The 12,779-nt window shown below is 33.9% G+C and overlaps 1 protein-coding gene across 10 annotated transcripts in view; it reads left to right on the top strand.

Annotated features, from left to right (window-relative positions):
- Positions 1 to 12,779, top strand: part of LOC118181547 (uncharacterized) — a 422,387-nt gene that overhangs the window by 152,977 nt on the left and 256,631 nt on the right. For 3 of the 10 annotated variants that reach the window (XM_085817685.1, XM_085817689.1, XM_085817688.1), the window contains one exon: positions 11,729 to 11,909. The exons of the other annotated variants lie outside the window; for them this stretch is intronic. The gene's annotated coding sequence lies outside the window, so the exon portion shown is untranslated. The remainder of the gene's footprint in view (positions 1 to 11,728; positions 11,910 to 12,779) is intronic. 10 annotated transcript variants of the gene reach the window in all.

Below are 12,779 nucleotides of genomic sequence, written 5' to 3' on the forward strand. Positions count from 1 at the left end.
TTCTTCTTAAACCAGCAACTGTTTGTGACAGGTATTTAAACAGCTGAACAAAATTGTCATAATGAAGAGCACTGATTGTATTAATTGTGTTTATGAATCAAAAACTAGTTATGAATTAATTAATACAACAGCTAACTTAAATGTTGTTCGTGTAAGGTAAAAACTTCTGCCAATTTGTTACAGAAAAAAAGAAATGGTAATTCCGATGATAGATAGCTTCATTCTGGCAAACGTTAATCATTATCTTTTTAAATACCTGGAATGCTTCCGTTTCAGAAGTCTCTTTGTCTCCAGAAGCTACTTTTAAGACTGATAAATTTGTAATTGAAGTACATGCTTCTAAATTCACTGAAATGTTAACATAAAATTCAACATTAATAAAATTTCTTATTTACTTTATAAGGTGTTTCACCCGCCTTCTTAGCATGCCTTCGTAGTGTAGCGGCCAGCCCGTTCGACGCGTATTAAAGAGGTCCTAGGTTCGATTTCCGGCGAGGGGATTGCTCATTTTTCACATCTCCTGCTTCAAAAAAATTCCTAATATCTCTACAACTTTATGCATTAAACTTTTTTTTTGCAGTCAATGCCTAAGAAATGTAAATTTTACATTTCCATTTTTATGAATATATTTTTTGCAGTATCTCTTCATAAGCATACAATTAATGTAATGAATAGTAGCTAAAAACTCTGTAAAATAATATTGCTTAAATCATGATGCTAAAAACTAGCTTTCCATCTCTCTTTCAAACATCAGGAATTGCCTTGAAAAAAATTATAAACATTTTTAGGTCACATTTCTCATGCGCAATAGCTAAAAACCTGCATCCTTAATAAATATTTAAGGTGAAATGACATTTCGCTTGTGAATTCAATAGGAATGATTAATCTGCAACAAATCAATAAATTCTTCTCCTGGATGTTATTCAAGCTCCCTTGACAAGTCAAAAATTTCAGCAAAATAAACATATTTAAATAAAACGCAGTATTTAAACAGTGCTACAAGACAAACTTGCTTTGATGTGAAATGAAATAATAAAAATGGCTGTCTCTTCATTTCTCTTCAGAAGTCAATGCAAATTTAATTGCTGGAGAGAGACTCTTGCTTGGATGGCGGCGAAAATTTAATTAGTTTGCCAATTCTTCAAACTATGAAACGCATTTAACATTTCTTTCAGTGCAATAATGATGAGAAATTGCGAAAATGCGGCACCTAATGGTTTCACAGTTTAAACGAGACTGCAGTGAATTGAAAATGCTGTATTAATTTAGAAAGCGGACGTATTTCAGAAGATATTTCTAATTTCCTTCCATGATGGCGGTCTTTTCTATTGATTAAAATCTTAGAAGGCCTTCTGAGGAATCTTCAAAATTAGTAGTATCTCATTTTAATTAACAGCTTATACCTAATTTCATTCGACTATATCAAAACCAATATATCGTAACGTTTAACATATCAAAACGTTTAATAATTAGAGCCTTAACATAGTTAAGGATCTAATTTTGTTGGAATAATGTAGTGTGATATTTGAATTCTAGCTTAACTGCCTCCAGAATGGTTAATAATATTTCATCTTAGTAATAGAAGCTGTTTCGAGAACTGATGATATATCAAGAGTCGAATGAGATAATGAAAACTATACGTATATATTTGTAATTAAAATAAGCAGTATTTGAAAAAGGTTTATTCTAAAAAATAGCGAACTGAGATTAAAACATATTTGATAAAGCAACATCTTCATTCTATAGCTGAAAGCTAAGAAGTGGTCTTTATCCAACATCATGTAGATTTATAACTAAATAAAAAGTTAAAAACTAAAAAAACCTTAAAAGCTTAAGTTAAAAGCTAAAAAGTTAAAAGTTAAAAACTAAAACGTTAAAATTAAAAAACTAAAATATTTAAGTGTACCAAATTTATTCGAACGAAAGCTTTCTCTTACTCATATTAATCTAAAGAAATGTCTTTATACAGTATCTTTCAGTTTCATATTTTCTTCCCGTTTAAGATGCAAACCTTTTCTTAGAGAATGGATAGAAGCAAAAGGACCCCATGGTGTTTATGAAGCAAGTATTTATGTTCCGTTTTTATTTCATTTTAAAGCCGTTTGAGAAGGAGAGAGAAAATATCTGAATATGTATATTCTTCGATATTATTTTCTGCCCCTATTCTTCATTTCATTCATTTCATTTATGACACATTGAGGGATATTCAAATCTTGTATGACCTCCACTTGTGTTTCAGCTCCTTCAATTCTATCAATTATTCGCCGCTTTCGACCTTCAAGTAAATGATTGCTTTGAGCCATAACTACTGAATACTAATTATTCTCAGAAACCACATTCAGTTTAAAGAACATCACAGACCAGAATTCCATCATGCCTACATACCACATTACCTCTACGTTCCACCATACCACACTGCCAATCAACGAATTTTCATACTTCTGGCGCTAACGTACTGGCGGTAGTGCAATTTGGTGTATTATTTCTTTAAAATATATTGCAATTCAGCACCCTTCTCTATCTTAAGAAAGAATATCTTGATTTGTTTGACAGCTTGAAGTCTTACATAATAGTTCCATTCTGGACAAAGAGCTAATATAAGAGTCCGAAATTCACTACCTACCACAATCTTATTATTTTTGACAAAGGACAACTTTATATGTCTCAAAACTGAATTCTTATGCTAGTGGGAACTTTTAAAAGCAGCTCGAAATAAATGTTCAAACTTATCTTCACTGGATTTAGAATTATCATTATTTATTTTAGCAAATTGTACTCAGTAACTAATCTAGCTTTTGGAGGTACCATAAAATTTAGATAATTCTATTTTAGGTAATTTAGTGTATTTCAACTTACACTTGATACTCCTTTTCTAAATTTGTGTTTCATATTTAAGCAAAACTTTAAGATTTTATGTTAAAATAATTTTATTTGAACTCATCATATTTAGCCATTTCTCCTTCCACTTTAGGCCCACCAGCGACCGAGCGGTAAGCTCGCTGAACACTGGTAGTTCGGTCCGAGGTTCGAATCCCGCGAACGGGCTGGCTGCATGAGCGTTTTCGTGGTTTTCCCCATGTGTAACGTATATACGAGCCAGTTTCCCTTAGACAGTCCTCCACGAAAGGCATCCCTCCCCTTAGGCTAGATAGCCCTAGTGTGCTTTGCCGTATTCTCAATACACACACCTTCCACTTTAGCTTCTATCTCAATTTTTATCCTGAAACATATCGAATTAATCTTTTCGTACATTCCTTTGAATGCTTAATCTGGATTTAAGTTCTAATTTCCTTCTTTTATGTGTATGTGTTCTAAATTATTTGCATCGAGCGTAAATAGTCGCCGAAGAACTAACATTTTCAAATCTAAATTAAAGTCCTTAAACACTACTGGACTGACAAAAGAGTTACCGCTCTATCTGGGAGAGTACTACGAAGTCCCAAGAAGGATCTAAATTAACCTATTTATGCACACTTAATGAAAGCAGAATATTTGAGCACAGCTCAAACTCCGCCATTAGCGGGTATTAAATAGCAGAAAACTGAATTCACAAATTCAAATGGCTTCATAACCTGACAGTTTAATATAAATGCCCTAAGGGTTACGTCAAATTCTATTAAGCGATCTAACTTCGGCTAGCAAAACAGCTAATGCCTATAAATGCCCTAACGAAGAGTTGCCTCAAATTTAATGCGCGATCTAACTTCGGTTACCAAAATGGCTACTACCGGAATTCTAACTTAGCAGATCTGCGCGAACGAAAGTGCAAACTGCTAGCATCATTTCGAAGAGCTGTTTATCTAAAACTTTCGAAAACTTCGTCTTAAATCCATTCACTCTTTTGTATTCTGATGAAGGCTAATGAAAGGAGAAGTGATCGTACAGATTTAAGTAATAAGAAAATATGTTAAATAACATAAGCAGTATAAGCATTTTGTTCCCATGCATCCATCTTTTACTTTAAATTTAAAATCATTCCTATCAAATTGATGCCATTAAATTTTAAACTTAGCCTTAAGTGTATTAAAATAAGACAAAAAATTATTTACAAACAAAATAAAACGTTACATAGATAAAAAAAACTTTTCAAAAATTGACGAGCGGTGATCAGCTGTATCAAGATAATCTGTTGTTATCGGTTTCGATGCCAGATTCCCTCTCTGTATAACTAAAGTGTATGAAATAACACTTTTATCTAATAAAATGAAATGACGATTAGTAAGGGTTATTCTGGATTACATAACAGAGGAGCAGGTTTAAAAATGTGAAAAGAAGGTTTTTCAATTGATCTGAATTTCAAGTGAGTTTTATTACTTTCTATCGATTTCTCAATTCTGTCACGCCTCTCTATTTTTATAGATTTCTTATGGCAGAGGAATAGCGCTTTGGCTGAATTCTTGATTTAAATCTTTCCTTTCATCTACCTTTAGAGAGTTTTAGAGACAACTTTTTATCAGTAACTTTATATAACAGAGCAAGTTAAAGATATTTTTAACTTAACCGAAAGCTTATAGAGTTTTCTATAGGGTAAAAGTTGTAAGTGAATTTAGCGACAGAAAAGGAGTTTGGAAGGAGAAAAAAAACTCGTGTTCCTCCCGAGACCCTAACTCATGAAATCTGAATGTCCAAACCCTCTGGCAAGCATGGAATCAGCAAAGCACATGGAAGAAATGCATTTCTTGCTTTTAAATTTGTGTACAATGAAACGCGAATTTAGTTTAAAAGCCTAAATGAACCCTCACTCTAAGTAACCTTTGATGAATCAAATTTAAACTAAATTTCGCTTGCCCTAGCTACTACTGTACATTTGATCTGTTTATATGTATTCGATTTAATGTATCTTATAGGGTTACACTTGATCTGATAAAGCTTATTTAGCACTATAAGACTAATAGACGTGAAGTAAGTTATCCATATGTCTGAAACAAATATAAAATCTTGAGAAGGTTCAAATAAGGTTTTTACTTCTTTACCAACGAAAATATCCATTTTGACCACTCTGGAATCCCTCCAAACGATGTTTTTGCGTCACATCTGTACGTACCGACAGAATAAAAGACACTTCCTCTCAAAACGGATATAAAATGGATTTAGAATAGATTATTTTTCGAAACGTCTGTACATACGTATCTATGTATATATCTCGCATAACTCCAAATGGAGTAGCCTCAAAATGTTGAAATTTTGTACATCCGATTCCTATAACATGTAGCTGTTCACCTGCCGTTTTGGTTTCAATCGGCGGCACCATAAGTGCGTAATGTGTATATATATAGTGAGTATTCTTCTACCTATATATATATTGTTGCGTGCGTACGGGTTCGCTACAAAATGAATGCACAAGTCCGATGAAAAAAATGAATAAAAATTTATTATCACAAAATGCTTAAATTTCCTTAGATATTCGTACAGTATTAGACTATCTCACAGTAGTTATCTCTTAACTACTCAAACGTTCAACAGAACGTAATTCAAAACAACTAGAGAAAGCTAATCCTCAAATTCGCTACAGTCAACAACAGCCGTTTTCTAAACAAACTCTTAAAACAACATCAAACTAACTACTGAACTGAAATCGAAATCGAAATCGAGTGAATGGTTAAGCGGCATTTAGTAGCTTCTGCTACTTTAACCGTCTCTGTTGGAGATATGCCCTAAGGCGTTGGGAAAATTTAAAAATTAAGGTAATTTACACCGCATCGACAAAGGTGAAGCAGAAACGTGTGCTAATGCACGTGAGTTGGTCAAATAGACTTTGGAGAAGGAGGGTTAAAGCATCTGGCCGCCGTACAAGCTGTGATGTATCTTCACTAGTTGAAGAAAGATGATACGTCGAGGCCAGTCACGTGGGTGGACACCCATCCAAGTACTGACCCCGAGCTCTGCTGCTGTAAGCAGGGGAACCTGTGTGTTGAAAAAGTGAAAAGAAATCGTAAACATAGTGAAATTCCCTCAAATGCTTCTAAGCTGGTGATTACTCTTCACTTTCAGCAAATCTCATTAATGTCATGGCTGCTTTGAACCCAGCAGTAAACTTCTCAGCCGTGGTTTTTGCAGCGCGGATCTTCTCAACGTGCTCAACCATACTGTTCAGAAATTTTTTGATTTTAGGATCTTGGATCCAGTTTATGATATCCTTGTACTCTGTGGGTGGGTTTTCCAATTTTTTCTTTACTCTATCACTGTAGAGAGGTTTCATCTGGGTTTTACTGCTGTCTTCCTCTGTTTCGATGAATTTCGGAAAATCTGCCGGCGTAGGGATCTTAGCTGCTGCCTTCGCCTGCTGCTTCTTTGCTTCATATCGCTTTTTGTACGCGGGGCAACCCCTGTATGAACTTACATGCGGTAGTGAGCAGAAGATGCACTTAGGTTTTTCTTCTGGCTTTAGAGGGCATTCTTTACTTCTATGGTGCTGTCCACACTTGCAGCATCGCTCAGGATTTGAGCAAAGATGTTGGGAATGTCCATATTCTTGACATCTATAGCATTCAATTACGCGTTTTTTCGGGGCAAACTTCTCGATCTTGACATTAACACTTAACATATTGTTGATTCCATGAATTGCACGTCCTTCCTTCGTTTTCTTCAGCTCTAACAGGAAAATCGGAAGTTTCTCGATAGCGTCTCCTCTTCGTCTGGAAAACTGCTTGACTTTACTTATCGGGAATTTCCTTCTCTCCAGATCTTCCTGGATTATTTCTTCCTTCATCATCGATGGGAGGCTCTTAAGAACAACGTTAATAGGTTTTTCGCTGAGTAACTGGAAAGTATGAAATGGTATATTTCTTTTCTGAAAAACCAGAGTTGCTTTTCTGTAATCGTCTACTGACTTTAAATTAACATATAGTAGTTTCATTTTCATATTGGCTTCGAATTCTTCACTGCAGGTATTGATAAGGATTTCATGAATTTTAGGCTAATCCACCACTTCGCTTTGCTGGAAAACTATTGGGGGTGCAGTTTCCTCTTTTTAGGCTCCTCCTTCTTCTTCCATACCTTCTACTTCACTTAGCTGCTCAAATCGATTTTCCGTCGTAACTTCCATTGGAGCTTCGTTTTCTGATACTTTCGCGGTTTTCTTAGGAGAAATCCATTCTTGTTCCCTGCTGTCTGTTCCTCTTTCAGTTATCTGCCCTGGATAAAATTTTTTCGTGAATGTCTCTACATCCATCTCACCCTTAGTTCTTTTATGAATTCTTTTATGAAAGTAATTGCAAATTACGTCAAATCCAAATTTCGCAATCTGGTCCCGGATTTCTTCTTCAGAACATGACTTGAATTTTGGGATGTCCTCATCATTTCCCATTGATAAATCTTCTGGTGTCTGTTCATCAGTAGCTTCTCCATTCGGTGTTTGAATGTCTCTTTTTTTCTTTACCAGGTTTAACATCTTTCTTCTTACTTGGTTGTTCGCTTTCCGTATCTGACATAGTTTTCGCCTTTTTCGCTTTACTTTTCTTTTCTTTGGCCATAAGGATGAAATACTCTTTCTTCAATGGATAGGTCTTGTTGGTTTTGGACGAACGCTCGCTTCGGTAGTCCTCTTCATCAGAACTATCGAGTGGTGTTCTATAAAAGGACATTTTTGTTTTTCGGTTTTGCAAATCAATGACTTATTTATAGACACAAAAATTTTTGACAACAGCGTACGTTTAGAACTCCCAGTAGACTGTTAGTTTGCCACTCTGCAAAGCGTAAGATATATATGAACTACTGAACTGAGAAATTTTCCCCGTTTTTATAAGATTTTAAATCGCGCGTGAGAATTTTCTGGAACTTTCACGAAATCAAAAACAGATATTTATTTATTTATTAAATGTTAAATGCACGTGCTCTTGAATTTTTAATTTTCCGGCTTAGCTTTCCCTTAACATTCGTTCCGCGCTGCACTCCACGGAGAATAAAATAATTTAATTTATAAGTCTACTAACATTAGCTATTTAAATACCAAATCCGTAACAATACATATATATATATATATGTGTGTAAGAAAAATAACATGTGAAAGATTAAATGAGCAACGTAAATTTCCCTTCTCATTTCTAAAAATAGTAACCCCTCTCTGCACTGCGACATTCCGAGATTATTCTACGTCATATGATTCTTACGTAATTATGATCATGTAAATAGAACTAAACCAGCCAATAGTAATTTTAGAGCAATAATTAACTGTCCAATCAGAATGCTTTGAGAACCAAAACTAACTTAGTTTGACTTAAGATTTCATCCTGACCATTACACACTTTCTTTTCACGCTTTGGCCTAGCTACACTGCTGTCGGTCTGCTGCTGCTTTCGTGCTACAAAGTTATCAAAAATGTAAACTTTTTTGAACAAGAACATATAATGTGCCGACTTGTGGGTAGCCGTAACATGTTGCGGAAAATGAAACTGAAAATTTAATCTGCCTTCACCTCCAATTTCATGGTCGCTGCTTCAAGTGTAAATTTAATCCTATAACTGCAAAATATCCTAATTTATTCGCATGAGAGCTGGACCAAGATATGCAGTTCGATGACCATGAAAGCACTGGAATGATTTGAAACATCAGCACTCGGAAATCATTCGTCATTTTACTATAAACAAACGCTGAATTACTTTTGAAAAGCTGGCACTAGATTTCATTTTTAAGCACTCGCCGCAAATCTATTATTCGATTTCTTTTCACATTTTCATATCGCTGTTCAATTACGAAGTTGCACATCTTTAATCACCATATATATTAGATTAAATTTCGAAGAATGGGTTTTCACTTTAAATACGTTTATTTTGGAACGATTCACTGCAGTTGACTTGCTGATATCAGGTTGCGCACATAGATTGACGGAGCCGAAGATATCTTGAAGATTATAACATGAAAGCATTAATTAAATATTTGCTTTCACATTCGTAGCTACAATTTGGATAACACCTCTGTGAAGAACAGGCACACTTTGATGATTTAAAACATTTTTCTTTTTCTTCTGAACATTTAAAAGATGGCTGCACACTTCGTTTTCAGTGACGCTAGCACCTTTGGACTTGCAGATACTCGATATCCATTATGAATTTCCGTTACACATGGAAATTTGAAGAGATGACATTTCCACTGGAATTCCAATGCACAGGACATGTATTCTGCCGACTCAGTTACAATATATTGAAACTCAGAAGCAGTGACCAGGAAATTGCAGATTAAATCTTCAATCAGAGGCGAATGCAGATTAAATCTTCAGTTTTATTTTCCGCAACATGTTACGGTTACACACAAGTCGGCACATTAAATGTGCCTGTTCCAAAAGGCTTACATTTTTGATAACTTTGTATCAAGAAAGCAGCAGCAGACGGACAACAATATGGCTAGGTCAAAGCGTGGAAAGAAAGTGTGTAATGTTCAGGATGAAATCTGAAGTCAAACTGAGTTAGTTTTGGTTCTCAAAGTATTCTGATTGAACAGTTAATATTGCTCTAAAATTATTAATGGCTATTTGAGTTTTAGTTCCGTTTACATCATCATAATTACGTAAGAATCATATGACATAGAATAATCTCGAAATGACGCAGTGCAGAGAGGGGTTACTATTTTTAGAATTCAGAAGGGAAATTCATGTTGCTTATTTAATCTTTTACATATTATTTTTCTTACATATATATAGGTAATTGAGTGCCTATGTATATCCGCAGTCTGCTACCTGGCTCAGTGAGCTCAGATGTTTTATTCTTTTATGTCGGTAAATTTTGCAATTTTTGCTTTAAAATGTTTGAATTATGTGGTACTTATATTCCTACCGAATTAGCAACAATTTAAAACTTGTTTAAGCTTCACTAAGCCTACTAAGCCGCCATTTGCTTACATTTGAAACTCTTAGTAGAATAGTGAATGAAGTCAGTTTCTTCATCAACTTCAGTGTCTTTTTTCCCGAATGAGACCAAAATTAAATTTTCCATTTTGTGAACGGAAAAATACGCCTTGCGCACTGGTCGAATTGCTTGTTTTTGAGTAGAAATTCTAATTTTAGCTGTACAAATTGTTTTGTAATTGTTTTTAAATATATTTGCTGTTCTATGTTTGTAGAGACATTTTTGTTAAGCAGGAGATGTGAAAAATGAGTAATGCTTTTGCCGGGACTCAAACCACGGACCTCTCGAATACACGCCGAGCGTGCTGACCATTGCACCATCAAGGCATGCTAGAAAGGCTGGAGAAATACCTTATATGTTTTCTGTATTTTACAATTTTCTATAAGGATACTTTGAGTTTTGATGTATTCTTACCTTTCCATGAAGTGAGAACTCAATTGATTGAATGAGAAATATAACTCTCATGGAATTTGAGGAAAAATGTTTAGATTAAATGCAGCAAAAAATATGTATAATTTAATAATTTAATAGTATAAGGAAGTCATGCGGTGTCCGTGGTGTCCACATCAGATTTTTATTTAAAATTAATTAGGAATATAAAGGCATGCTCTTGTGCCACAACGACCGCAACTCATGGTGATGAAAAATAAACAGAACAGCCAGTTTAACTTAAAACGTGGAACAGTAGTCAAAGATTACACCATTAAACATTACTAGAAGCCAGATCACTAGTTCTACTGGAGCGTCAGAACTAAAGTGTCGGTAGCGAGAAAACACAAAGCCGAATAATTACAACTATTAGACCTGGCAGGAAACTAACCACATAGCACGCACGCGATGCTAGAATCATTCTCTGTCTCAAATCTAAAAACCTCACTTTAAATACTCGCAGCGAATTCGCATTCTAGTGAGAAATACGAAAAGGATAATTTATATTATAATTATAAATAACTGGCTGATATTATAATTATATAATTATTTATAGTATAATTATAATTAACATTAGCCTGCCTGCAATTTTTTTTACGAGGTTTCGATTTTTTTCAGTTAATTTTGTCATTTTTTTCTCTCTCAGTTACATTATTCTCATCATTCTCAAAATCGTTTAAAGATCTATCAAACAATCTTCAGTACTGACAGCATTTAGCTTTTAAAGCATCCATCGTAAAAATTAAATATAAATCAATTCAGAACAATCTCCATTCACAGTTATCCAATACTGTCGCGGATGCCAGATGTTCCAAAATAAAAAAAAGATTCCAATTACAAACATATTTACACCCGGAACCGAGACTTGTTTTAAACTCTGAAAGAAGATTCCGATCTTTGACTTAAATTCAGATTTATTGCCTTTTACATCTAAAACCAAAATAAAAGCTAGAAAAAGCTTATAGAATACAGATAGCATTGTCACAAAAAAAGAGTTATTAAAAAGACTCCAAAACTACTTCCCGTCGAAGAGTGACGTCATATTACATGGAGCTCGTCGCGGGTAGCGTAAGATTAAAGCTTTGAAATTAATCAGTGAACCAACCTTTGGAAACGAATTTCAATTGAAAAACAAACTAGTTTGAGAAATAAATTATGAAACAAATACTATACATGTAACATTATGTATCAGCAGTGAATATTAATGAAACTATAAAACTGTATAACCTCATGCGCTTCTTAACAATATCAGGACGAACATGATTCATCCTAATATTTCATTTTTGTCAGGTTTTGGTAACCGAAGCTTTTGCTGTTTGGTAATCAAGATCTAATCTGACTGTATATGTAGTCTTCGACATTTTCTCAAAAAGGAAACTAGTTATTAAAGTTGCGATCAAATAATCATATCTCTGAAATTACTAAATCGATAAAATATATTTTTATCTTTGTCGTTTCAGTTGTAAATCGTGATCATTCATTTCATCCAATGGCAGTAATTCAAAACAGATTGCTTCATAAAATACATTTTATCATGCAATCCATTTCTTTTGGTTATGAGTTTGGTATATGAAAGAAAATAGCTGTTCGGAAGAAGAATAGTAACGCGCCCATCATCAGGAGAAATTACTGTAACTCCAGGTAAGTAGTACAAAGATCATTTTTTGCCTGAAATGATATGATAAAAATTTACACTAATTTTTTATCGTGTGATTTAAATCAGTGAAAAATATTAAAAGGCTGAGATTTCAATGGTTACCCAAAAAGGTTTGTTAAAGTTTTTCTACGCTCTTGTTTAGCTCGCAGTTTACCAGTCTGCTGTAGCAATCACTCCTGCTAACCAATTTCTTTTTGTCTTTTCAGCTTTATTATTAAGCATCATTTCTTCTCACTTATGCCATATAAAATTCATTAGCAAAATTACAAATATTTTAAAAGCAGCATAGAAGTATACGTTTAAAATTCGCTAAGAAGTGTTAAATGTTGACATACATTTTTTCTGTCCCCCCCCCAGTCTTTTATAAGTTCATCGTATCAAAGTTCAGTTTCCTTACTTACATGGATTTACGAAACGTTTTTGTCTTTTTATTATTAAAATTTTATGTGTTTTCTTTATTAATTATATATCATGTTCTTGGCCTTATGCCACATTAAATTCGATTCAACAGCAAAATCAGAAAATGTTTAAAAACAGCAGTTTAAGTGCAAAGAACATGATATTAAATAGATAAAGGTAACACACAAAATGTTAAAATACGCCTCTTTGGACGTAATTTAAAATCTGAAACATTTCGGATTTTTTATAACAATTATTCTAACCCTAATCACATGTAATTACATTATTTTCTTATGTTTAATTTATCAAGGGACACATATGCCCATAAAATATATTATCTCATCTAAGTTATATTCCATGTGTACATTCATAACAGCTCAATAGTCTCAGAGATCCAATTCTAAATATCCCAAAAAATATTTATTAATAATTTTTGATTTTTTTTAATCATGACC

Source organism: Stegodyphus dumicola, chromosome 5, assembly GCF_044657685.1.
Source record: "Stegodyphus dumicola isolate Sdum_Otavi_A_Nest chromosome 5, ASM4465768v1".
NCBI classification, from domain to species: Eukaryota; Metazoa; Arthropoda; class Arachnida; order Araneae; family Eresidae; genus Stegodyphus; species Stegodyphus dumicola.